Source organism: Dendrobates tinctorius, unplaced genomic scaffold (assembly GCF_039654945.1).
Source record: "Dendrobates tinctorius isolate UK_male_01 unplaced genomic scaffold, ASM3965494v1 ptg000492l, whole genome shotgun sequence".
Lineage (NCBI taxonomy): Eukaryota > Metazoa > Chordata > Amphibia > Anura > Dendrobatidae > Dendrobates > Dendrobates tinctorius.
The window spans coordinates 133,560-160,125 of NW_027362153.1; positions in this window are offsets into that span (position 1 = coordinate 133,560).

Consider the following 26,566-nt stretch of genomic DNA (forward strand, 5'->3'; position numbering starts at 1 on the left):
GATCTTCACCAAACTGGATCTCAGAGGGGCTTACAATTTGATCCGGATCAGAGATGGAGAAGAATGGAAAATAGCCTTCAACACCCGTGATGGTCACTACGAGTACCTGGTAATGCCGTTTGGTCTAAGCAATGCTCCCGCTGTTTTTCAAAAGTTCGTCAATGACATTTTCAGGGATTTGCTTTTACACCTGTGTTGTTGTCTACCTAGACGACATTCTGATTTTTTTCTACTGACTTGGTCTCGCATCGCAGACAAGTGCGCCTGGTCTTACAGAGGCTCAGAGAGAACAGACTGTACGCCAAGTTTGAAAAGTGCCTCTTTGAACAATCCTCTTTGCCTTTCCTCGGTTACATTGTTTCCTCCACAGGATTAAAAATGGATCCAGAGGGGGGGCGTGGCCTGCTGCACATGGAGACAGAAGCACAGTAGAACTTCTCCGGTGCATACTGACCCCATAAAGCGGCACACAGCTACGTACAGCAACGGCTCCAGACCCGAAAAACAGCGGATAGTAGTGGGAGTGTGGGGCCATGAAAGACCTTCGCAGCAGCAGAGGAAAGGGCAGGAAAAGCCCCCTTAAGCTTACCCAGTTTTACCCGGCGGCGGAGAGTGAACAAAATGGCTCTGGGAAGCACAGACGCGGCATGGAGACACATTGCTCATCCGCTCCACGCTCAAGGGGAGAGGTAGGAGAATCTCCATGGAGGCATGCGGAGGGGGAAAATAGGGCGAGCAGCCTGCCCGAGTATAGCAGGGAGGACCGGGAAGGGGTTGACTCTGGAACCTCCACGGCGCAGAGGGATGGAAGCGGCGGGGAGGAATCAGAAATCCAGCCCCAGGCATCCCCTCATGGAAGTGGCCCAAGGGCCTCAAGCGGCTCTAAAGAATACAGACAAAGCAATGTATTCACCTCTGCTGGAGAACCACTAAACGAGCACACTATGAGACAACTTATGTCTGAAATAATGTCTACCTTTAAAAAAGATATGCAAAATATGCTTAGATCTATGCAAAAGGACATTAATGTTCTGGAAGAACGCACGTCCCACATAGAAGATAAGATGGCGGAGTTAACTGCTGCGCACAATGAGGTGGTGGACACAGTGGTGTCCACGGATGAAGAGGTAGATGCATTAAAACTGAAAATAGCAGATATGGAAGACAGATCTCGCCGCAACAACATCCGTTTGAGGGGCATTGCGGAAACGGTGAAGACTGAAGACCTTAAAGAATTTCTTACTGACTATTTCTCATGTTTGTTGCCGGAGACCTCACAACTCGACCTGATTATGGATAGGGCACATAGATTGCCCAAGCCAAACCGACTCCCAACCGCAATACCGAGAGATGTTATAGTAAGAATCCATTTCTTTCATATAAAAGAAAAGGTGATGGAAGCTGCTCGAAGTCCGCCATCTCTGCCCGACCGCTTTAAAGACATAATTATATTTGCGGATTTGTCAGCTTTCACTCTAGCACTCAGGAGAACATTTTCATCATGCACGGGGATCCTAAGAGAACATAATATCCCGTACAAGTGGGGGTTCCCAGTGAAGTTGGTAATAACGAAAGATGGACGCAAGCATGTGGCGAACAACTTGGAGCAAGCCTTACGTCTTTGTAAAGAATGGAATCTCCCTCTCAAAGCTGGGGAGCTTAGGGGGAAAAACACACTACTACGACCAATCTTGGAGGAATGGTCTCAAGCGTGAGCAGCATGCAACAAGGAACTGGCTTAGTCTTCTGGAACAGGAAACGGAAATCTGGAGGAGGTCCTCCGGTGGTTGATATCTATCAGGGGAGCTTTTATGGCTTCGTTCTTTTTGGTTATGCAAATTGAGAGCAGTAAAACCCGATGGGGTAGGACTGTCCGGGTCTGAGAAGTCGGGGATCATTTATGGCAGGACCCCATTACTTACGGCTATCGGGACTTGGACAGGGATCATTCACCAGGATCTTCGGAACTCTGGTTTTTGGTTTTGTTTTTGTTTTATTTTTTTCCTCATATGGAGATTTTTCATGCAGCCTTTTTGATTTTTTTACTGCTTCCCAAATTTTATGTTTTTTTGTGCTGTTTTTCTCCGAATTTGGTACTTTTTCTGGTACTGGTCCAAGTTTGGGACTTATGTCAGGGCCCAGGCTGTATGTGGCCTATTAAGCTTTTGCTGGGCTCCCGATACCTTTGACAGGCAGCCTGCAAAGGCTCTCTGTATGTGTGCCTTAGAGGGCATAGTTATTAGTTTGAATGTTATTTGTGTTTGTGTTTACTGTTTTTTGCATTCACAGTGGCAGTACTTCACAGTCGGATCTTCAGGGGTGGGGAAATGGGGTGAGAAGCAATTTGATCACGTGGGCGCCAATGCCCAGGATAAGTATGAGTTTGTATGTTTCATGGCATGTTTGGTAAGCCTGCACAGGGGAGTATATCCCACCAGTATACCTTATACACAGCAGCGGCACTTAGCATTCTTGGTCACACTCATAGATGGTGATTAAGTTTTTATCTTAAATGCCAAAGGCTTAAATTCCCCTTACAAGAGGTCAATACTATGGAAGGAGTCATTGAGGACCAATGCGGACATATTGTGTATACAGGAGACTCATTTAAACAGTGAAGATACGAGTAGATTAAAACATAAAAGATTCCCTCATGTGATTCAAGCACCGGCAAATAGGAAAAAAGGTGGGGTGTCGATTGCAATAAGGGACACGGTGGCCTTTTCCCTAACTAACCAAATAATAGATTCTCATGGAAGATACATTATACTACAGTGTTTAATCTACAACATCCCATACACACTGGTAACCATATATGCCCCCAACACAGGACAATATACTCACATTAAGAAAATAATAGCAAAAGCTATTAAAGTCAAGAAAGGTTCTCTTATAGTAGTAGGAGATTTTAATGTAGCGTTGTGGCCCAACATGGATACTACAACCAGATCAAATAAACTCAATCCCAGCCCACTTGCCAAACTGTGTCACATGCAAGAACTGCACGATATTTGGAGACTTAAAAACCCATCTACACGAGATTATACGTTTCTTTCTCACCCGCATAATACGTACACGAGAATTGATTTTTTTCTAGTTGATAAAACAATAATCCCTCGAGTATTAACCGCCAACATAGGTACTATAACTTGGAGCGACCATGCTCCTATCACACTGGAAATAGAAGAGAAGCATGTCATAGATAGATCCCCAATTTGGAGGCTCAATACTTATATCCTGAACCACCCCACTTATGCTTCACAAACGCAACAACCCATTCAAGACTATTTCATACAAAATGATAATGGAGAAGTATCGGACGCAGCCCTATGGTGTGCACATAAGGCAGTAATGAGGGGGCATTTTATAAAGCAGGCTTCCCATTATAAAAAATCTACGCAAAATGCAGTACATGATATTCAAACCAAATTGGGAAGTTTACATAGATTGCACAAAAGATCATACTCTCCCACAAGAGCGGCTGAGATTTCAGACCTTCATAAAAGGCTACATGAGCTTAATTTACATACATACGAGAAAGCCCTCCAAAAACTCAAAATGAAATATTATTGGCATGGAAATAAATCTGGGGAATTATTGGCTAAACAGGTGAAAATACGTGCAGCAAAATCCCGTATCCCATATTTAAACGGCCCCAATAAGGGAAAAATAATAGACCCTCAGAGAATCACAAACGAATTTGCCAACTATTATGAATCCTTATACAATTTAAAAGGAGATAATCAAACCTACCAACCAAGTGATGCAGAAATAGGGAGATTCTTAGATTCAATAAGCTTACCCATGCTATCACCCACACAGAAAGAAAAATTATCTCAGGAACTCACAATATTGGAAATTCATAGAGCTATTGATACCTTGAAGCTAAATAAGGCCCCAGGACCAGATGGCATTCCAAACAACTATTATGTAAAATATAAAAATCTGATCTCTCCTTACTTGGCGAGAATATTCAGAGAAGCCACCAAGAATGGTGCCTTTCCAGCAGAAATGCTGAAGGCTCATATTATTACCCTACCCAAACCAGGAAAGGATCCAAATACCCCGGCAAACTTTCGACCAATTTCGCTTTTGAACACGGACGTCAAACTATTTGCTAAAGTATTATCCTTGAGACTTCTAGACATTCTTCCCGAGTTGATCCATTGGGATCAGGTTGGATTTGTCAAAAACAGACAAACCAGTGACGGAACCAGACGCCTTATTGATTTAATTGCTGAGGTGGAGGGGAGTCGGGCGCCTTCTCTGCTCCTGTCATTGGATACGGAGAAGGCGTTTGACAGAATCCACTGGGGATTTATGGAAAGGACGCTTGGATGTTTTGGATTCGGGGGACCCATTCTGTCTTCCATTATGGCATTATACTCTGGGCCCTCGGCCCAGGTATATGCAAATGGGTATTTGTCTCTTGGGTTTAATATCACAAACGGAACGAGGCAGGAGTACCCTCTCTCCCCATTGATATTCGTCTTATTGATGGAACCATTCGCCCAGGCTATAAGAATGGAGAAAGAAATTTCTGGGATCAGAGTGGGTACTATGGAAAATAAGATAGGTCTATTTGCTGACGACGTTATATTATGTGTCACGAATCCTGAAGTATCCCTGCCCCATATATTTAGACTTATTACCCAATTCGGAAAAGCTAGCTATTACAAAATTAATTTAAGTAAATGTTTAATTCTTGACATGGGTATCCCACAGACTACAAAGCAGAAACTAATGGAACAATATCCTTTGACATGGAGGGCTGACTCAATTCCATACTTAGGGATTCAATTAACCTACCCAATCAAAAATCTGGGGAAAACAAATTACACACGTTTACTGCAGAATATCCATAAGGAGTTGCAGTCATTTTCCAAAGCAATGATTTCCTGGTTGGGCCGGATTTCAGTGGTAAAAATGATGGTATTACCCCAAATTTTATATTATTTTCGCAACTTGCCTGTCCAAGTCCCACTTCACACCCTCCAAAGGCTCCAGTCTGCTTTAATGAATTACATATGGAACAAACGGAGAGCGAGAGTATCAGCGAAATTCTTGTATTTGCCAATAAGACGTGGGGGGCTGGGATGCCCATGTGTACGAGCATATTATCGTGCTACGTTGTTAGATCAGTTGAGATGCTGGTGGGATGGAAACTCTACAAAGGCTTGGGTAAAACTGGAAGCACAAATAGTGGGGCATCCCTCTATGGCCTCGTATATGTGGCATCTCCGATTGGCCAAAAAGGAGCAATTGCCAAGACACCCCACGATACGAGCAGGCGCAAACACCTGGTTAATTCAGACGATAGGACAAAAATTACTCCCTACAAGAATACATAAGCTTCCTATGAATGTAGTGGGCAACTTGATCCAGAATTTGGATTTGGGAGACTGGATCGCGAAGGGACTACTAAAAGTTGGAGATATTATGATTAACTCGGTCCTTAGACCGTTTAGTGATCTAGTTAGAATGTTTGGGGTACATCAGAGGGATTTTTATAAATACCTCCATATGAAAACCATACGAAAACTTCTTTGAAGTCAATAAAGATACAAAAGGGGGAATATCAAGGGCGTATGAGGTCTTGAATGACGTGGGCGGTTCGCACTCCCTACCATTTGTGGGGAAATGGGAAATTGATTTAAAAACACATTTTCGGGAAGAACAATGGGATTACTCTTTTCAAATACACAAAAAAAGTCCCACTGTATTAATCATTTGGAGATATCAAGAAAAATTTTATATAGATGGTATTATACGCCAACGCGTTTACAGAAAATTTATCCTCAATTATCAGACAAGTGCTGGAGGTGTAAAAAACAGCCAGGCTCGTTGCTACACGTCTGGTGGGAGTGTGAGCTGATTCAGCCTGTATGGGCGGAGACACAACAATGTTTAAGCTCGATACTGGGCTATGGTGTGGAGATGGGGCCCGAAACTGCCTTGTTGTCCATAGGCCTGGAAGATATGGACCATAACGATGCAATAATAACTGTACAATTTTTGACTGTGGTTAGAGGGTGTATTGCGAGCAAATGGAAAACTTTGCAGGTTCCTACTGTTCAAGAAATAAGGGCTAAGATGCGACATAATTGTAGTATGGAAAAGATGACAGCAATCAGCAATAATAGAGGGTATAAGTTTGAAGTTACTTGGGGAAAATGGCTGGAGTACTCGGATTCCAGGCGAGATTAGGTCAAGGGGCATGTAGGAGTTCAGGCTGTCTGGTGTATAGGTGGAGGCTCAATCATTGGGGTTTCAATGTTGTATAATGATTGTTAAATTTTGAAACTGGAAACCAGAAAAGAGATAATTGCTTATTATTAAAGATAACCGACTGGAAGACAGTATAAATGATTGTAACTGCCATAATCTGTATGTTTAATTTCTATTTTTATTGTTAAACTTCAATAAAAATTATGGTTTAAAAAAAAAAAAATGGATCCAGAGAAGTTATCGGCTGTACTCAAGTGGCCTCGTCCGTCTGGGTTGAAGGCCATACAGCGATTTCTGGGCTTCACCAACTACTACAGGCAATTCATTCCTAACTTCTCCACCCGAGTGGCGCCCATCTAAGCTCTAACCCGGGAAGGTACAAATCCGAAGGATTGGCTTCCTGAGGCTGAGGAGGCCTTTGTTTCTCTCAAAAAGGCCTTTGCTGTTGCACCTGTTCTTCATCGTCCTAACTCCAATGAACAATTTTTTCTTGAGGTCGATGCCTCTTCAGTAGGTGCGGGAGCTGTACTAACCCAGAAATCGTCCTCTGTGCGAATGAATTCCTGTGGTTTTTTTTCCAAGGTTTTTTCTTCCGCAGAGAGGAATTATTCTGTTGGAGATCGGGAATTGTTGGCTATCAAATTGGCTCTGCAGGAGTGGAGGCATCTTCTAGAAGGAGCTCTTCATCAGGTAGCCGTATACACTGATCACAAAAACCTTGCTTACCTCCAAACTGCACAAAGGCTGAATCCTTGTCAAGCCCGCTGGGCTTTGTTTTTTGCTCGTTTTATCTTTGCTTTTCATTTTCGCCCAGCTGACAAAAATGTCAAAGGAGACGCACTTTCCAGAGCCTTTCTACCTTCTGATCAAGAAAAAAAAACTGCAGCACATCATTGAACCCTCAAGGTTGCTTCTACTGATCTTGCCCGGCTGCCTCCCGGGAAGACTTTCGTGTCAGCTTCTGAGCATACTCGTGTCCTTCGGTGGGGTCACTCGTCCAAGTTGGCTGGTCACGCCTGCCAGAGAGAGACTCTGCAACTCATCTCCCGGTATTACTGGTGGCCTGCCATGGCTAAGGACATTCTGGAGTACGTCACAGCCTGTCCTTCCTGTGCTCGTAACAAGCCGGCCAAGCATCTACCCACAGGTAGGCTTTAGTCTCTTCCAATTCAGTCTGCTCCCTGGCAACATATCGCAATGGACTTCATCACAGATCTCCCGATCTCATCTGGCTGTACTGTGGTTTGGGTAGTGGTGGATTGCTTCTCTAAAATGGCTCACTTCGTTCCACTACCCGGTCTTCCAACGGCTCCTGAGTTGGCGGACCTGTTCATCCGGCACATCTTCCGTCTCCATGGTTTCCCTCTCCACATCGTGTCCGACAGAAGAGTCCAGTTCACCTCAAGATTCTGGAGAGCAGTTTGTAAACTGGTAAGAATTGAACTGGATTTTTCCTCAGCGTACCATCCCCAGTCCAATGGACAAATGGAGAGGACAAATCAAATCCTGGCTGGATTCCTGCGTCACTTTGTCATCGCCCATCATGACGACTGGGTAGACTTACTGTCCTGAGCCGAATTTTCTTACAACAATCAAGTAAGTGAATCTTCTGGAAAGTCTCCCTTTCAGATTGTCTTCGGATTGCAACCCGGAATACCTCTTCCCATCTCCGAATCATCTGGCGTTCCAGCTGCCGATACTTTCTCCGAAGATTTTTCTAAGGTCTGGAGGGATACCAAAACTGCTCTGGAGACCAGTCTCCCAGCGTATGAAAAGCCATGTGGACAAGAGACGTTTGGATGCGCCTATCTTTCGTCCCAGAGACAAGGTATGGCTCTCTTCTAAGTACATCCGGTTAAAGATGCCATCCTACAAATTGGGTCCCCGGTTCATTGGACCATTTGAGATCTTGAGACAGATTAATCCAGTCTCGTACAAGCTGAAGTTGCCCACTTCCCTACGTGTGCCTAACTCCTTTCATGTTTCTCTCCTCAAACCAGTAGTTTTGAGTCCCTTCTTTAAGGATCCGGGTACCACTCCTGACCCTGTCTCGGAGGATGATGTTTTTGAGGTAAAACATATCCTGGCCGTAAAAAAAAGTAAGGGGTAAGACCTACTACCTGGTGGACTGGAAGGGTTTTGGTCCTGAGGAGAGATCTTGGGAGCCTAGGGAGAACATCCAGGCTCCTCTTCTCCTTAAATGGTTCTATGCAGACTTAAGGAAGAGGGGGTGTAAAGAGGGGGTGTAAAGAGGGGGATACTGTTACACCCGGTCCCCGTCCTGGTGCTGCGCCCAGGTCGGCCGCTGTTACACCTGGCCCCCGTCCTGGCGCTGCGTCCAGCCCTGCCGCTGCTCTCCGTTCTGGGCACTCACCTCGAGCCTCTCATGCTGCTGCTCAGCGTTCTGTCCTCCCTCCTACCTCCTCCTCCTGGCATCCTGTGAGGAGATCTGTAGCTAAGGCTATTAGGGCACGCCCGCCCGCTCTCTTGCCTTCTTAAAGGGGCGGCGTGCATTATTCAAAAAATGCAATCAACCAATGGCAGCGCACTGGCTGCTATTTCTGGCCTCTCCTCCATAGGGAGAGCGCCGGAGCAATGAGTATCTATCATTGCTACATCCGGTTCTCATGCTAACCTGTCTGCGCTGCATCAGCAGTCTCTGTGCATTGTCTAATGCTCTCTGTTTCCACAGCATATCAGTATCCTGTGTTACCTGGTTATATCAGCAACCATCTGGGCCTAAGCCATCCAATTCCACCTACAGCCATCCGAGTCCAAGGACTGTGTGAAGGTCACTGGAACCGACTCCTTACCAACTAACCGGATCCAGGACCCAACGCATTATGGACTCTGCTGTAACTTTTGTTATCCCTTTTGGTCCCGCTGGGACAGCTGCCACGTGTTCGGGGTCTAACTGGAGGTAGCACCTTTGTCCTCCGGGTATTCCATTCTGGCCCTGCCCGAGGGGCTTTACTACGGGTGCCCGGGGCTCACTAGTCACGCCCCATTCGGAGCCCCCCGAATCGTGGTCCCGAGGTTCCACTTAAAAAATAAAAACGAATGTGAACTTCACCATCTCTGCCTCCGCTTCCATTCGTTACACTGATATTTAACAGTGATTTTGTTAAGGGAACGATAGTCAATGCATGGCCTTAATGAACCATCTTTCTTGGCCACAAAAAAAAACCCAGCACCTAAAGGTGAAGAGGATGGTCTAATATGACCCTTCTCCAATGACTCCTTGATATTAGATCGCATAGCATCATGTTCGGGTACCGATAAATTGAAAAGCCGACCCTTGGGAAATTTACACCCGGACATTAACTCAATTGCATTGTCATAACTCCTATGAGGAGGCAAAGACGCAGACTTACACTCACTAAATACATCAGAAAAATCAGCCAAATAGTCAGGAATATGATGAGACTGGGGAGAGATGGAGAAAACAGAAGTGTCACTAAGAACACATTGACAACCCCAACTCACCACAGACACAGATTTCCAATCCAAAACAGGATTATGAGTTTGCAACCAAGGAAAACCCAGAACAATAGTATCATGCAAATTGTGCAACACCAAAAATTTACAATTTTCTTGGTGGTCCGGGGCGACCCGCATTATCACCTGGGTCCAAAACTGGGGTTTATTCCCCGCCAAAGGAGTAGCATTAATACCCCCTCAAAGGGATAGGAGTCAGCAGGGGTTTCATGGGAAAACCACAACATTTAGCAAAGTCCAAATCCATCAGATTCAAAGCTGCTCCTGAATCAACAAAAGCCTTAGCGGAAAATGTAGACAAGGAGCAGATCAGGGTAATCGTCAAAAGAAACTTAGGCTGTACACTGCCCACCGCAAATGTGTGAGCAAAACGCTTTTCTCATTTAGGGCAGACAGAAATAGTATGAGAGGCATCTCCACAGAAAAAACACAGCTTATTACGCCTTCTAAACTCCTGGTGTTGCGCCCTAGACAAAACCCTATCACATTGCATGGGTTCAGACGTTCGTTCGAAAGGCGGCAACGCCTCTCGTGTAGTTTTACGTTCACGTAAACACCGATCAATTTGAATGGCCAATGACATAGAATCATGTAGACCAGAGAGAACAGGAAATCCCACCATAACATCTTTTACGGTTTCTGCCAAACCCTTCCGAAAGAGAGCTGCTAGGGCATCGTCATTCCATTTAGTAAGGACCGCCCACTTTCAGAATTTTTGACAATATAACTGCAGAATCCTGACCCTAAAAAACTGGAGTCTGAACTAAGAAAGTAAATTAATGTGTATGCACAATCTAAGTGCATATTAACACATGACCATTAACCAGAGAAAACAAAAAGCAAAAATATCCTGAAATAAAAAGTAAAAAATATACTGCAAATAATGCATAAAAGTAATGATGATAATAATAAGGGTATTTAGTAAACATCATTTTGATCAAAATAATGTACAAGCCATCCCGCCACGTCATGTGCATACACATTAATATACTTTCTCAGTTCAGACTCCAGTTTTTTATTCATTTCATTGTGCATTCAGTGCATATAAGGGTGTGACCGCCCTCTTTCTGAGCTGGGAAAACCATCCTGTCTGGCCTAAGCTTGTACTAGTGGTTCAGTCGCTCGATCCTTGTTCACATTCACGTCACTTGGCAAGTGAAAAGGCTTTAAATACTAGAGTAGGACTGTCCCACAAGGGTTGCCGTGACGTGGCGGGATGGCTTGTACGTTATATTGATCAAAATTATATTTACTCAATACCCTTATTATTATTATCATCATTACTTTTATGCAGTATTGGCAGTTTATTATTTACTTTTTATTTCAGGATATTTTTGCTTTTTGCTTTTAGAATCCTGACCCTGGTTCAATGCCAATAAGGTTTTCTCAGCTTGATCAATAGCATTAGGTTCATCATACAACAACCCCAAGGCTTGAAAAACGCGTCCACATTAGCCAGAATAGGATCTCCGGGTATCAAAGAAAAGGCCCAATCCTGGGGATCGCCGCGCAGCAGGGAAATGACAATTTTAACCTGCTGCACAGAGCTCCCAGATGAGTTAGGTTTCAAAGCAAAAAATAGTTTACAATTATTCTTAAAATTCAAAAATTTAGACCGATCCCCAGAAAACAAATTAGGAGTAGGGATTTTTGGTTCAACAGCAGATGATTGAGCGAGATAGGCAGAAATTCCCCGCACTTCGGCAGCGAGCTACTCAACACGATCAGACAATTGCTTAGTCTCCATTTAGAGAAGAAAAAAAAAATTCTCCTCCTGCAGCACCAGAAAAAAAAAAGAGGAAAAAATATATACAAAAGAAAATTCCTGACACTTTTTTTTCTTTTTTTTTTTTAAATTCTTTCCTTCTTTGGAGTACCCTAGAGTCTACAGTTAGGCTGGTGATTCTGTTACGAATGGGTCACCGAGGAGGAGAGCAGGTCCAGGCTAAGCCACAGAAAACCAGAGAGGTTGGTACCTAAGCGGACTGCAGACCCCTGATCCTATCCACACAACTAGCAGTAGCCGTGGAGCGTGGGTCGCCCTCCCAGGGCTGTGGGGTACTCGGTACCGGGCCCGATGAGCTTCAATGGGAGTTGTCACGGCAGCTGGGACCCGACCCGTGGCCCTGAGCGCCCATTGTAAAAGGGGGGAAAGTTCAGTGTGCTTATGATAATTAGAATGAATGAGTCGTGATGCCACCTGTGGTGTTCAGCAATGAAGATGTTAAGCCAACGCTGCAGACAGATCCTCTGGGACAGATGGTGTGGTGCAGCAATGATGTTATAGCCCTCCACAGGCAGGGCTATAGTCCCAGGGCAGTGAGATGAAGTGACACATAGATGGTGTAGTGTCGGGCGCAGGGGAGGTAGCAGTGTCGGGCAGGTTGACGTTGGAATAAGTGGAGGACACCAGGGCATGTAGTTCCAAAGCTTTACTCACAGTCTGTTGTGGCCCAAGAGCCCGCATCCGTGCCCTGTCCTCCGGGTCAGGAGCTCAGCCAACTTCCAGGCAAGATGAAGTACTCCTTTCCAACACTCCGCCATCATATGTGCCTTTTCTGAACGTCTCCCTCTTAGCGCCTTTAGTGAAGTACTCACAGTACTGAGTTACACTGGAGTTCCTCCTGTCAGATGTTCCTATGAACTCTACTTGTACGGCAGACAGCTGTAGCCTGCTTCGGGGAATCCTTACTACTTAGTCCTGGCTCTCTTATGATGCTGTTGTGCCCCCAAGTCTGATGTGGGAATAAAGTGATGACAACTTCTATTCCTCCGGTGTCTGCTGCAGGACCATTAGTATCCATACAACCTCGGGGACCGGACCTCGGCCTTGCGCTTAGAACTTGGGAAGGGTTCTCCTCTAACCCTAATCCTTAGTTCTCTTCTTATCCTCACGTTCCCTACTAATCCTTTCCTTCTTATGGAGAGTCAGGCTTTCCATCAAAGTCCCTTTCCTGTGCCAGCGGACCCAGGTCACTGAGGTTGGCTGCAGCACTTCCTTCATCCATCCCACTCAGGGGATCTTCTCTCCTCCTCTGACTCTGTCAGACTCACTAACTCACCAACTGACTGAATCCTCAACTCTTCCCGCTCTTTTAGTCCAGACTAAACTCAACCCACCTCCCAGCACGCTTCGTGTTCCAAGCAGGGAGCCACCAAAGGGTGCTTTGCTACACTACTGTGTTGTGTGGGATGCAGGTGTTGGAGTGTGGTCAGGTGTCTCCATCTTACCTGAATGGTGGGGTACCACACCTCAGGAGGAGGTGCAGTACCTCTGTGGCGACTGAACCCTCAGAGGCCATAAGAAGTAGCAAGAAAAGGACTATGCATATATGTAGGATCACTACGCAGAAAAAGGCTTATTTCAAAAAATATATATAATTTTATTATTCACAAAAAAAGCATCAAGAAACAGCATACAATTGATTAAAAACATTTAAAAGCAGCGCAAAGGGACAAAAACATCACTAAGAAATCACAAACAAGGTGACTGATAGCATAAAGCCCCTGGCTGCAAGAAATTATTGCACTCAAAAAATCATTATTCAATCCTTATAGTCAAACTGCTAATATTATTCAATATAAACAGACAGAATAACGGGGGCTGATCAACAAAGGAATAGTATATACGTAGTGAAGTAAGCTGCACTACTCAGCCCAGCTAAGGGTTCTCTATAATATATTGTTTACAGCAAAACATGCACCAAAGTAACAGAACCGGTGTACTCCTATAAGAATTGTCCAGGCTACAAAGCATGAGAACTTCCAACCCCATAGAATACCCCACCAGGAGTTTTCATAGATGTTCTGAGCCCAAGGAACTCATAATGATAATGAATAACAAGTAGCACAGAACCAAATGAATGATAGAATACTTCACCAAAAGCTGATCAGTCAAAAAGAAAGTCACAGTTGCCCCATAGTCTGTAAGAAGTGCCAGCAGCCAGAGCGGTATGCAGAGACCCACGCGTTCCGACACCTAATGTGTCCTTCTCAAGGTGAGTGTAACTGATGCTATTCCATACAGCTATTTAAACTCAAATAATCGTCAATTAATAGTTACCAGCAGACTGCTTGCGGTGTGCAGATACGGGAGATATGGCGATGATGCTAGGCGTGCCCCCCGGAAATGAACCTTGTTCCAGGTCAGGGAGCCAATGCGCCTGCGCAATAGTATAACAGTGTAAAGTAAAGAGCTAGGTGCAACACACAAAAACGGCCATGCGTGGGACTTACACAAATCACGTGATAGTTGGCCCATTAGGATAACGCAGGGATGTTCAATATTAGCCCTGCTAAGAATTTAGAAGTCAAAAGCGCCTGCGCGGTCAGAGTGGGTGGAGTGAAATGGCGATAAAACGTGATGGATGCGTCACTCAATCACACCCACCCCCTGAGCTCACATAGCTCATAGTGGCAAGCAATAGTGGGTGGGGATGGTAAGTGGGTGGGATAAGGCGGCGATAAAACATAGTAAACACGTCACTCTAATAGACCCTCCCTCTGAGCACACACAAATCGTAATAGTAAGCACGTATTGATGACACAGTGTTGTTACTAATTTAAGAGAACGTGACGCAAAGCGCTTATGCAACTTCAAGTGGAGATATTAATACGCCGCAAACCAACCTACCTACATGTCAAGTCCCAAACAGGAGGACTAGTGCGCCTGCGTAGACATCCAAAATCATACAAACCCTGCTCAGGGTGAGATAACCAAAGCGCCTGCGCAGTCAGGGGAGGCAGAGTGAAGTAACGATAGAGCATAACATAAAGTCACTCAGAGGGGCCCACCCTCAGAGTTTGTGTGTAACCCTGCGACCGGCATATAAAAGTAGAAGTACCTAAACAAGTGACACGTTAGCGAAAAGGAACTGTGCCACTATCAATAAAGATGGTAGTGTGGGATGAATCAGACAAAGACCCACCCCACACACACACACCAGTCAGGGATAGCTGGAATGATTACATAAACATATACAGATTAAATACCACATAATCCACAAACTCAATAGGAACCTGAGGCAGTGGAATTTGTATAAATGGATGAGGGAATATCTAAAAGTTCAAAGACCCAGCCTACATATACTTAACAATATAGGCTGGTATAGAGAGACCTGTACCAGACTAGTCAAGGTATAACCCGCACATATATCCAAACCTCCAAAGTTAGAGTAAAGTATATGTCATCCTGGAAACATGAAAAATTAATGAAAGGACTGGTCATCAAATGTCACACTTCACATATAGATTTAATATACTATCTATAGATGGAGAAATACCATAGTACACAAACATAAAGATATAATCAGAAGTGTCAAGTGCAGGTAAGTATGAAAACGCACTTTTGCTGAACGTTTAGAGAGCACAGCGGGATAAAGTTCGGAAGCAAACAAATACATAGGCAAACCCCTGTAAGTTGACCTGTATGGTTCAACCACAGTGGGATAACCAAAATGAGAATGTTAAAAGAACCTTATTAGCAGCAAGACTAAAGATTGAAAAGATATCTGGGGCACCTCTGAGCTGTACCAATACAAAAAGGGCCATGTGAAGGCCACTAATTGACGCTAGACAAAAACAGTAACAGAAGGTGAACCCAGAACAAATTATGATGCCAAGGTTAAACATTGAGGTCAATACCATCATATTACAAACATTATTAGAAAGTCCCAAAATAGCATTTATCACAGAGGTATTCAACGGCCAGCGAACAGAGTCCATCCATCCTGTTATCAGCATTCTCAGAAGTTCCGATAGTTTTCTGCCAGGGAGATCTTCATCCATGAAAAGAAAAAGACAAGGTCTATCAAAGAGGAATAGACTGAAGACTGAGCCCTAAGGACCTAAAAAAAGAAGAGAAAAAAGTTGTGTGTATAACCACAAATGATGAAAAAGGTGAAGGGAATGAAATAAGAAGAGGGGCAAAAGAAAGGAAAAGAAAAAAGGGGGGGTTGGAAGTGGGGCCCATCGGGAGCGCCACAAACCGGCACCAACAGAAGGTAACAGCTGGCAGCTATGTCCTTCTGTAAAAACCAGTGAATAGCAGCTCCTTGTTGAGGTCCAAAGGTGAAACACAATCCAAAGCATAAATCCACCTGGCTTCTCGCTGAAGAAGCTCATCAGTGATATTGCCTCCCCTGATGTTGGTACGTACCCCTTCAAGACCCATGACTCTCAAAGAGTCCGGGGAACCCCCATGATGCTCAAGAAAATGGGCAGCCACTGAAGTAATGGATTTACCCTTACCCTTGTCTGTTCTCACCATCATGATGGTCGAGAGGTGTTGCTGCGTTCTGCGTGGCAGTTCCTGCGTTGTCTGCACCACGTAAAGTTTCTTGCATCCACAAGCCAGAGCGTAAACCAAATTACGGGATCGACAAATGAAGTATGCATTCGACTAGCTGTGGGGGCAGACAAAGCAAAGAAACAGCTCGATTAGAGAGAATCTGGGAACAGACTGAACAAGCCCCACACGAGAAAGTACCCCTATTGCCATTACGCGTTCTAATCTTGGTTACAGGGCGCCTAAAATGGCTGTTTGACAAAATGTCTTTTAGATTTCTTGCACTCCTTGCAACCAAATTGGGTCGATCACCAATGCAATGTCGCAGTTTGGGTTCGCTCAAGAGAATACCCCAGTTATTTCCAAGAATTTTATATATATCATTCCACTGATTGTGGAATTTCATAATGAAGCTAACCTGGTTGCGTGCTGCTCTTACCCGTGGTGTTAGAAAATCTTCCCTGGGCTTGTTCCAAGAAAACTCAAACGCCTCAGATATAATTCTCTTTGGGTATCCTCTCTGACGAAACCTGTTGGTGAGTAAACGCGATTCTTCAATGAAATCTTCAGTGTGGCTGCAATTTCTCCTCAGTCTAATAAACTGTCCCTTTGGAATTCCCCTCCTTTGATGTACAGGATGAAAGCTGTCAAAATGCAATACATTATTTGTTGCTGTTTTCTTCTGAAAAAGCGTAGTGGTTATGCGATTCTGACAAATCCCTAATTTCAGGTCCAGAAAATCAACCGAACTGTAGGAAAAAGCAGACGTTAACTTAATATTCCAACATTTCTTATTTAGTCCCAAGAAGAATTCATTTAGTTGATCAGGGGTCCCAGACCAAATGATGACAATATCGTCAATGTATCGGTGCCATTTGATCACAAATTGGGAGTAACTCACTTGTTCGTATACATAAGTCTCCTCCCACCACCCCAAAAAGAGGTTGGCATAGGAGGGTGCGCATTTAGCTCCCATGGCTGTCCCAGATACTTGCTTATAATAGGCCCTATCAAAAACAAAATAGTTTTTTTCAAGGACACATTTAAGCAATTCTAAAATGAAGGCATCATGGCCTCTGCCACCCATAGTTTGATGAATTAGGAAATAAGAGACCACTTCCATACCTAGATTATGTCCAATGTTGGTGTAAAGTGACTCTACATCGAGGGTGACTAAGATGGCGCCATCTGGTATCTCCAAATCCTTCAGGAGCAGTATCAGATGTGATGAATTACGGACATAAGACTCCAGTTTTTGAGCCAAAGGCTGTAAGAAAAAATCCAAATAAGAACACGGTTTCTCATAGAGACCCCCCAGCCCAGAGACGATTGGCCTGCCTGGTGGCTCCGTGGTAGATTTAAGTACCTTCGGTAATAGGTAAAACGTAGGTGTTACAGGGTGGCTGGTGGTCAAGAAATCAAATTCTCTCTTGTTAATGATACCGCCCGTATAAGCTCTTGACAGCAGCCTATCTATTTGTCCTTTGAAAATGGTGGTAGGATCAGAGGGTAATAGTTGGTAATATTGGGCATTGTCCAGCTGTCGTCAGGCTTCAGAGCAATACATATTTTTGGGCCACAAGACAATGTTGCCGCCCTTGTCAGCTTCTTTTATTTAAAAGGTGTCATTATTTTTCAAATTGTTTAGAGCCAGTCTCTCACCCTGACTCAAATTATTTTGACGATGTTTATCAATTTTGAGTTTCTTAATGTCTCTACATGTTTTATCGAAGAAAATTTGAAAAGTTGGAAATAAAGAAAAATTAGGGGTCGCCTGAGAGGGTAATCTACCAGTAAATCTACTCCTCGTGGGTTCGGTCTCATTTTCTGTCAATAAATCTAGAAGATCACGGAGCACTTGTCTATCCTGCTCCGGAAGCTGGTCAATAAGTGTCGGCTGATGATATAACATTTTAAAAGTTAGTTGACGACAGAATAGATATAAATCCTTTGTCAATTCAAACTTGTCGAGGCAGTTTGTCGGTGAAAAAGATAAACCTTTTGTCAGAAGTTTAATTTCTACTTCCGATAGTTTATATGTAGATAAGTTGATAATATGCAACTCCCCTCCATCAAGCATACTGTTGGACTGAGGGCTTACATCTAATAACGTCTCCGGTTGTTGTACCTCGTTTCCCTTTTCGAGCTCGGTGACCAAGCCCGCAAGTTCCTGTTTCTTTTTGTGCGATGTCTTAGGTTTCCTTCGCCCCCTTCTATGCTGCTTTCCCCGTCGTTTGTATCGGTGGATAAAAAAATCCCTACTCAGGGTGGGTGCAGTTGCATTGTTATTATCATTGCTCCTAATATCATTAGTCTTAGGTGTTCTGCGCCTCATGTTGCCCTGATGAGACCATCTGAAAACCCCCTGCTTATCCAAATCCATCTTGTCTCGTTGGAATTTATTCTTTTTGCCTTTGATAATATCTTTCTCAAAGCGATCCACAACTCCTTCAGTTGAATCCTAAAGGGGTCGACCAGTGTTTTTTATCAAAGGTATCAAGTTCAAGTTCCCTCTCCCTGATCTCTTCCTTAATCCTAGATAAAAAGACTCTATCCTGCTCAATCAACATATCAATGATTATGTAAGAGCATTTTTTGAGACCAGTTTCCCACACTTCCTTAAAATCTTGATCAACCTCCCATGCTGGGAAGATTTGAACTCTCAGGCCCCGTGGTATAAGGCCCAATCTTTTGTACTCTTCTAAGCTTTTAATATTCCACCATGCCTTGGTCAATTTTTTATGTAGGTCCGTCAAGTCGGAGGTCAAGTTCTGAAACCCCACATCTAAACTAACACTAGAAGTATCACCGCCACTCACTGGGCCAAAAATCTCCTTGACCTGCTCCTGTCAAGCCGCCTCTCTGGCATTTAAATCCATAATGATACTGATAGGATGTGCAACCAGTCTAGAGAAATCTCATTGAAGATGAGAGCAAAAACACTTGAAAAACACAATGAGTGGGCACCATCCAACTATTAATACGCAAATAACACCACGGGGATCACCACATGCAAGTAAAGTGAACCATAAGAAGTAGCAAGAAAAGGACTATGCATACAGTATATGTAGGATCACCACGCAGAAAAAGGCTTATTTCAAAAAATATATATAATTTTATTATTCACAAAAAAAGCATCAAGAAACAGCACACAATTGATTAAAAACATTTAAAAACAGTGCAAAGGGACAAAAACATCACAAAGAAATCACAAACAAGGTGACTGATAGCATAAAGCCCCTGGCTGCAAGAAATTATTGCACTCAAAAAATCATTATCCAATCCTTATAGTCAAACTGCTAAGATTATTCAATATAAACAGACAGAATAAGTTCTCATGCTTTGTAGCCTGGACAATTCTGATAGGAGTACATCGGTTCTGTAACTTTGGTGCATGTTTTGCTGTAAACAATATATTATAGAGAACCCTTAGCTGGGCTGAGTAGTGCAGCTTACTTCACTACATATATACTATTCCTTTGTTGATCAGCCCCCGTTATTCTGTCTGTTTATTATTAGAGGTTTGGAGGATTTGAGTTTTGTGTGTATTCCTGGGACAGGCAGCCTTTCCAGAGACTACTTATCCTAGGTGCAGTTCCCTGACTGACCTGAGGGTAAGGGGGCACCAGAAAGCTGCAAGTTTCTAACTGGAACTGAGACACAAAGTTGGATTTTACTGACAGGGGTCCCTCAAAGCCTGCAGTTTTTATTATCTATATTTATATTGATTGTATTAGGCTGAGTGTTTCCCCTTTTAGAATCAAAAGTCCATTTGTATGTCTGGCTTTGTATTACTGCCTGTTAAGGAGTTAAGAAAAAATATAACTTCCTGTCAGCACTGTTTCTTTCTATCTCCTACCAGAAATATTTCCCACCCGCCTTCTTTTCTCCCTGTTTTACTGTGCAATTGTAAATTTGATAAATTACTTGACTTCTTACAATGTTCAGGTTAATTTATGTATCACTGCATCCTTTATCTGCAACCTTTCTTTTGTACATGCTATCACATAATAAAAAAAAATAATCTGTGGATTGGCATTTTCAGCATCAACCTTCTAGCCTGAGGGAAGGGCGTTCCTCAAGCCGTGGTGCCCTAGAGGTTTCCTCCACAGGATATTTTTTTTTAACTCTGAGTGCTGAAGGATATCTCTTCATGAGTTGGAGGTTTAGTGCCTTTATAGATTTTAGCCCGGTTTTATTAATAAATAAAAATAAATAAAAGTCAGAATTAAAGGCAATTTGAATCAAATTAGATTGGTATATATCACAGCTGTGATATTGCAAATGGGGAGTCAGATGGAAGTGGGCAGCATGTTTTCTTGGACTAATTTTAATAGAAGGTGTTTCACAATGGTGGTGAATAGGCTGAATTTTGTTGGCCGGCTTGAAGGATGTGATAATGGTAACATCATCCAGGGGCGGCTTAGCTGTTAAGGGCCTGTCACACTAAGCGATATTGCTAGCAATATCGCTATAACTTGTGACGTTAACTTGTGACGTTATAGCGATATTGCTAGCGATATCGCTGTGTGTGATACTTACCTACGACCGCTCCCCCGCTGATTATCGCTGATCGCGCAAGAACGTCCTGGACTGTTTCTCGTCGTCAGCTTCCTGCGGCGCTTCCTGTGGAGAGACGAGCGTGGAGCCGGGCTGGAGGACACAGGATCGCCTAGTGTGACAGGTAAGTAGCGACCCCCGTCCCTAGCGATGTCCCTGGTGAGATCTGCCTGTGTGGCAGCTCACTAGCGACCACTTAGCGATGCACCAGAGATCCTGACAGCGTCATATCGCTGGTCCGGATGGCTGGTGCATCTCTAAGTGTGACAGTACCTTTAAGCACAGGAATAAGGATCCTTGTTAAGGTAATTGGAGCCCTTGAAGTGGACTGGCTTTGCTACTGTTGCAAGTCAGAGCGTGCTGCCCTTGGATTGCTGCCTGTCAATTGCTGTATGGCAGGCAGCTCGGGATCTCATGGTTAGAGATAAACAAATTTTTCAATGTTTGATTCGGATTACGATAGCTGAATTTGCCAATTTATTTGTCAAACATGCGCCGAACATAACCGAACACCATTTGCGTCAACAAGAGGCAAAAACAAAGGCATGCACAACTTCAAATTGCCCCAAAAGTTGCCAAAACACATCAAATTAGGAACAGAGACCAGGAAAGTGGCCCCAAATTGTAGCATGGCACGGCAGCAATCAGCCATGCATGAGGTATCGTGGTCTTGGGCAGCATTTATGTAAGGAGGAAGACCAGGCTGCGGGTACCTGTTCTGAGCCGGGTCCAGAACTGTCGAGGCTGCGTCCCATGTTTTCCAGAGGAAGGAATAGGGGACGGACAGGCCCCATGACCTGGGCAGTGAGTATGTGTTTAGACAGGGAACCCGGTCAGAAGTTGAGAGAAAACGCGCAAAGGAGCAGTGGGTTTCCTGCCGTCAGCGTGTGAGCAGCAAGGTGGGCAGCGCACTCGGCACTCGAAGCACTGGCGCTGCGACGGACTGCAGGAGACAGCTCCCAGTACCACTAGCAAGACAGCGAGTGTAGGAGGCACCGCGCACCCAGTAACAAAGTCGGTGCACATGCAGAGAGCCCAGGGCTGGTTACAGGACAGTACCCTGCGGATCCACTTTAAAGTTAATTATCGTCTGTTCTAGTTCAGACCTACAGAGGGGGTCTTGTAAAAGGTTCTCGTTCAGACGCCAGGAGAAGCACGATTTTACCGGAATGTTTGAAAAGTATATTGGTGCGTGGTCCGACCATATTATTGATCCCACATCAGTCTCCACCGGGGAATCTAGTAAACTATGAGATATATAAAAAAAAAAATCAATTCTACTATAGGTGTTGTGAATTTGTGAAAAAGAAATAAAATCCCTAGAATCAGGATGTAGAACCGTCCAGACGTTCACTAGTCTCAAATTAAACATCTGCTTTTTTATTTGGTTGATGGAATATGGTGAGTAGGAAGACTTACCCGATGAAACATCCACAGAGGGGTTCATGGGAGTGTTGAAGTCACCCCCCAGGATCACAGGAGAGGAGCCAGTGAACTCCGCAAGGTGCCTTCTGCACTCTGCTCCAAACTTCTGTTGTCCTTGGTTTGGAAAGTAAACATTAGCTATTACAAGTTTGCGAGCCGCCCATGAGATTAGTAAGATAAATCAGCTCTCTAAGGGTCCCGTCTTACATAGCGACTTTCCAGCGATCCCGACAACGATACGACCTGGTAAGGATTGCTGGTGCATCGCTACATGGTCGCTAATAAGCTGTCAAACAGGCAGATCTACTCAACGACGCAGCAACGATCCGGCGATCCGTATAACGAACACGGCGGTCGTTGGGACCTTGTCACACAGCAGCTTTTCTGATGACTCATGCCTGCGTCCCTGAGTTCTGCATTGCCAACGATGTCACCCATTGGCGTCAAACACAGCGATGCATGCTGGCCAGCGGGACACCAATGATCAAAAAATGGCCTAGGACATTCGAGCACGATCAGCGATATCCAGCGGGGGGGGGCGGTCGCCGCTATGCGTCACACATAGCGAGATCGCTGGTGAGGTCGCAGTTGCGTCACAAAACCTGTGACGTTTCAGCGAGCTTGCTAATGATCTCGCTATGTGAGACGGGGCCTTAAGTCTATTACTGAATCTAGGAGCTCAGGCATAAAAGAGCTGTAAAAAGCTATTGAGACCCCTTTGGATTTGGAATGTGGATTAGGACTATGGAACCATTTAGGGTAATATTTTGATGTGCATTGTGGAATTGAGCCAGATTTAAAGTGGGTCTCCTGGAGCAGAAGTACTGAGACTCTTAGTTTATGATTAGAATACAGTACCTGTCTTCTTTTCTCAGGGATGTTCAGTCCTTTTGCATTGAAAAAACAAAATTTGACTTTATCCATAGTCTGAATGTCCCCTAATATCCACCATCTCTGAGAGTCCATCCAAAAGAAAGATCCGGATAGTTAACATGTGGTCAAATAGAATGGGATATAGAGGGGAATGAAGAGGGTAGGAAAGAGTGAAAGGAAGAAAAGTAATGAGAGAAAGAAGAATAAGGAGCAGACACTCCCGTAGAAGTGTAACACCAGTGCCGACATTGGTAGACAACTGCCTGTGCACCACTCAAGGAGGAGGAAACCTAGACCAAACAAGAACCCTCCCCACAATCCCCCCCCCGCAACAAAAATCTCATATAAGAATGTATCCCCTCCAACATTAATTAACAGAAGAAAGTTTACTTCTAACATGCATATAGTCGCCACCTAAGTCATGGCAATAGTAATATAGATATTTGTCAGGTGAGACTAAACAAATTCCTGTATTGCATCTAAATCTGAATAATCAGTTCCCTTATAACTTACACGTCTAGTGGGGAGAGAGTATACAGACAAATCTCATTTAGTTACTATGGAACACCCATAAAGTTAGCAAGATTAAACTGATAATAAACAGATTAAACACATTTTAAATCCGACCATGTGAGAATACCCACAAAAGATCTTAAGTTTGGGTTTAGATTTGCAAAAAACACATATATAATTGTTGAAAGCTCTCAGGTCTGGTCCACTGCTGCTTTTTTTCTTAGATTGCGGGACTTTAAGCCACCTCGGAGGTGCCCCTGGGAGCTCAAGAGCCTCAGGCCACTCTGGGAGTTCCAACACTGGCAGATCAAAAGTTCCCAAAAAATTTGCAAGATCACCAATATGTCGAAAAGTGGCTGATTTACCACCCCTAAAAGCCATTAGCTGGAAAGGATAGCCCCACCTACATGGGATGTCTCTCTCTTTTAATTTATCCAGTAATGCTTTAAAAGTTCTGCGCAGTAACAAAGTACGCCTGAATAGATCCGAGAGAATCGGGATCGAGATTCAGATACGGGCTTGGGCCCTAGAGATCTGTGAATTCTATCAAACTCAATTGAGTTGTCTTCTTTCTGCATCGCCAAGAATATCCAGAAAAATCTTTTGTACTGTATTATCAAGGGCAGAGGGACCAATTGATTCAGGCAGACCTCGTACATGGATATTGTTTCGCCTATTGCAGTTTTCCAGGTCCTCCAAGCCCGATGCAAATTTCTCTAGTTTAAGAGCATGTTCGGTTATGACATCTCTGTAGGCCTGAAGTTCCTGGTGGACATCATCCTGAGCTTTTACTACCTCCTCAATTCGAGAGGTAAATTCTATCTTCAAAATGTCTCCTTTTAATAGGATTGTTTTAGTCTGTATAGGATTCGTCCAGGATGGTAGTCGTGGCCGAGGTCACCAGGGCCTTGGTGTCCTGGCCTCCTCCCACAGAAAAATTATCAGCTTCTGCCGGCGTACCTATTTGGGGTCCTGGTTCACAGTCAGGGATTCCATAGCAGCGTTGCACAGCTCCTGTACACTCAGTTTCGGTGCATAGGATGGAAAGAACGGACACAGATACCCAGGGCCGCCATCAGGGTGTTACTGCCCTTACTACAGTATGGGGCCCGGTGATTAGGAGGAAAAAAGGGGCTCGGGCCCCCAGACATTTTGTTCAGGGCAGGCTGCAGCTTCCGAATGCCCCCGACGCATAACAACACTGTGGTGTTTTAAAGAACGGAGATGGCCACTGCAGCTTTCAGCTGGGTGCATCATGGTCCTGATGTGACATCACACACTGCTCCACTTCCTCATTCTGGAGCAGAGCAGCGTGCGGTGTGCCACGTGGAAGCTGTCGGCGGATGGCGAGGCGGCGGAACAGACCAGAGGAGGCGGACCGGACGAGGCGACGGGCATGCAACAGACCAGATGACCAGGTGGAGGAGGCAGGCGAGCAGGGTGAGTCTCCCTCCGGTCTCCAGAGCCCAGGCGCTGCGGGCGGTGAGAAGAGGCTTGGCTGCAGACAGTGCTCAGTGGTGACTTGGGACCCGCTGGGCCGCATCCATCCAACAGCTAACAGGGCCAGGGGGGACCCCAGTCACCACTAGCCTCTCCCTGGGCCCTGTTGAATGTGGGCCTCCAGTCCCCTGTAGCCTCCCCCTGAGCCCTTTTGGGCGTAGGCCCTCAGTCACCACTAGCCTCCCCCTGGTCCATTGGAAGGCTAGGGGGACTGGGGGTCGCATCCAACAGAGCCCAGGGCAAAGTTGAAATTTCCCTTCCTGTTATGCCTCACCTCTAAAGTACACCACTTTTTTTTTACTTTTGCTGATATATTTTGGTGAAAAAGGTAACAGTTAATGGAAGTGATCATCAGAGATTGTTATTGGACTGATTGAAGGGGAGAACCGCAGCATTAGAAGTCCTGTTATTATAGCTTCTAACCAATTCCTTTTCTCGGGGGGAACCATTGGTTTCATCTGCCTAAGCACAAAAATACCTCGTCCAGGTCTTGATGATGATATCCATAAAAATAAAAAAGCAGGTCTGTATATGAGAAGAATCTAACCAAAAACAGCATAGATGTTTTATAAATGTATTTGTGCAATAAAGTTGTTATTAATTTGCAATGATGATAAAAGAAAGTGTATAAATACTGTCACTTTCTGTAGAAAAGAGCAGATGATGATGATTCCACTCCTCGGGCCTTGGTTTGCACTTGTGCCGATTTTGGACATCCAGGTCTGGATCACACATGAGAGGAGAAGAGCAGGAATGTGTGACATGTGATCTGTGTAGTTGGAGTTCTCCTGGATTCCAACAGCATCGCAATTAACCATATGGCCTTCTGTCTGACCATGGGCAGGAAGGTGAAGGAGCAGCCGCTTCCTTCCATCTGTCCATGGCCTTGTAGGTGAAGGAGCAGCCGCTTCCTTCTGTCTGTACATGGCCAAGTAGGTAAAGGAGCAGCCGCTGCCTTCTGTCTGTACATGGCCAAGTAAGATAAGGAGCAGCTGCTTCCTTTTGTCTGTACATTTTCTATAAGTGAAGTAGCAGCCGCTTCCTTCTTTCTGTCCGTATCCGGTATGTGGAGGAGCAGCCGCTTCCTTCTTTCAGTCCATAACCGGAAGGTGAAGGAGCAGCCGCTGCCTTCTTTCAGTCCATAATCGGAAGGTGAAGGAGCAGCCGCTGCCTTCTTTCTGTCCATATTCGGTAGTCTTCACCATACCACCACATTGTAGATGAGTCGTCCAGATGGTAACATAGCAAGTATAGATGAAAGAAGTCCTTCAATTTCAGCCTTTAATTACTTGCTATGTTGATCCAGAGGAAGGCAAAAAATAACCCTGAGGACTCGTTGTTGGATTATCCTCATATCAAGGGAAAAAAATTCCTTCCTGACCCCAAGTATGGCGATCGGAATAAATCCCTGGATGTTTGGTGCTCAAATCTACGTGGATGTTATGTGGTGGAAGCTCGGTAGGTTTGTCACAGTTCAGTAAAAGAGAAAGTCCAGTTTTGTCGTCTCATCCAATTAATATAAATCTTCATTCCTGGATGTTACTGGAATGGGGCTGATTGTTATCAGCCTAATAGTCCTGCTGTGAGAAGAGAAATATACACATCAGAGAATCAGCTCCTCACATTCAGTATATGCAGTGTACTGGGGGATATAACAATAAGGGATATAGTGGGTAAGCGCGT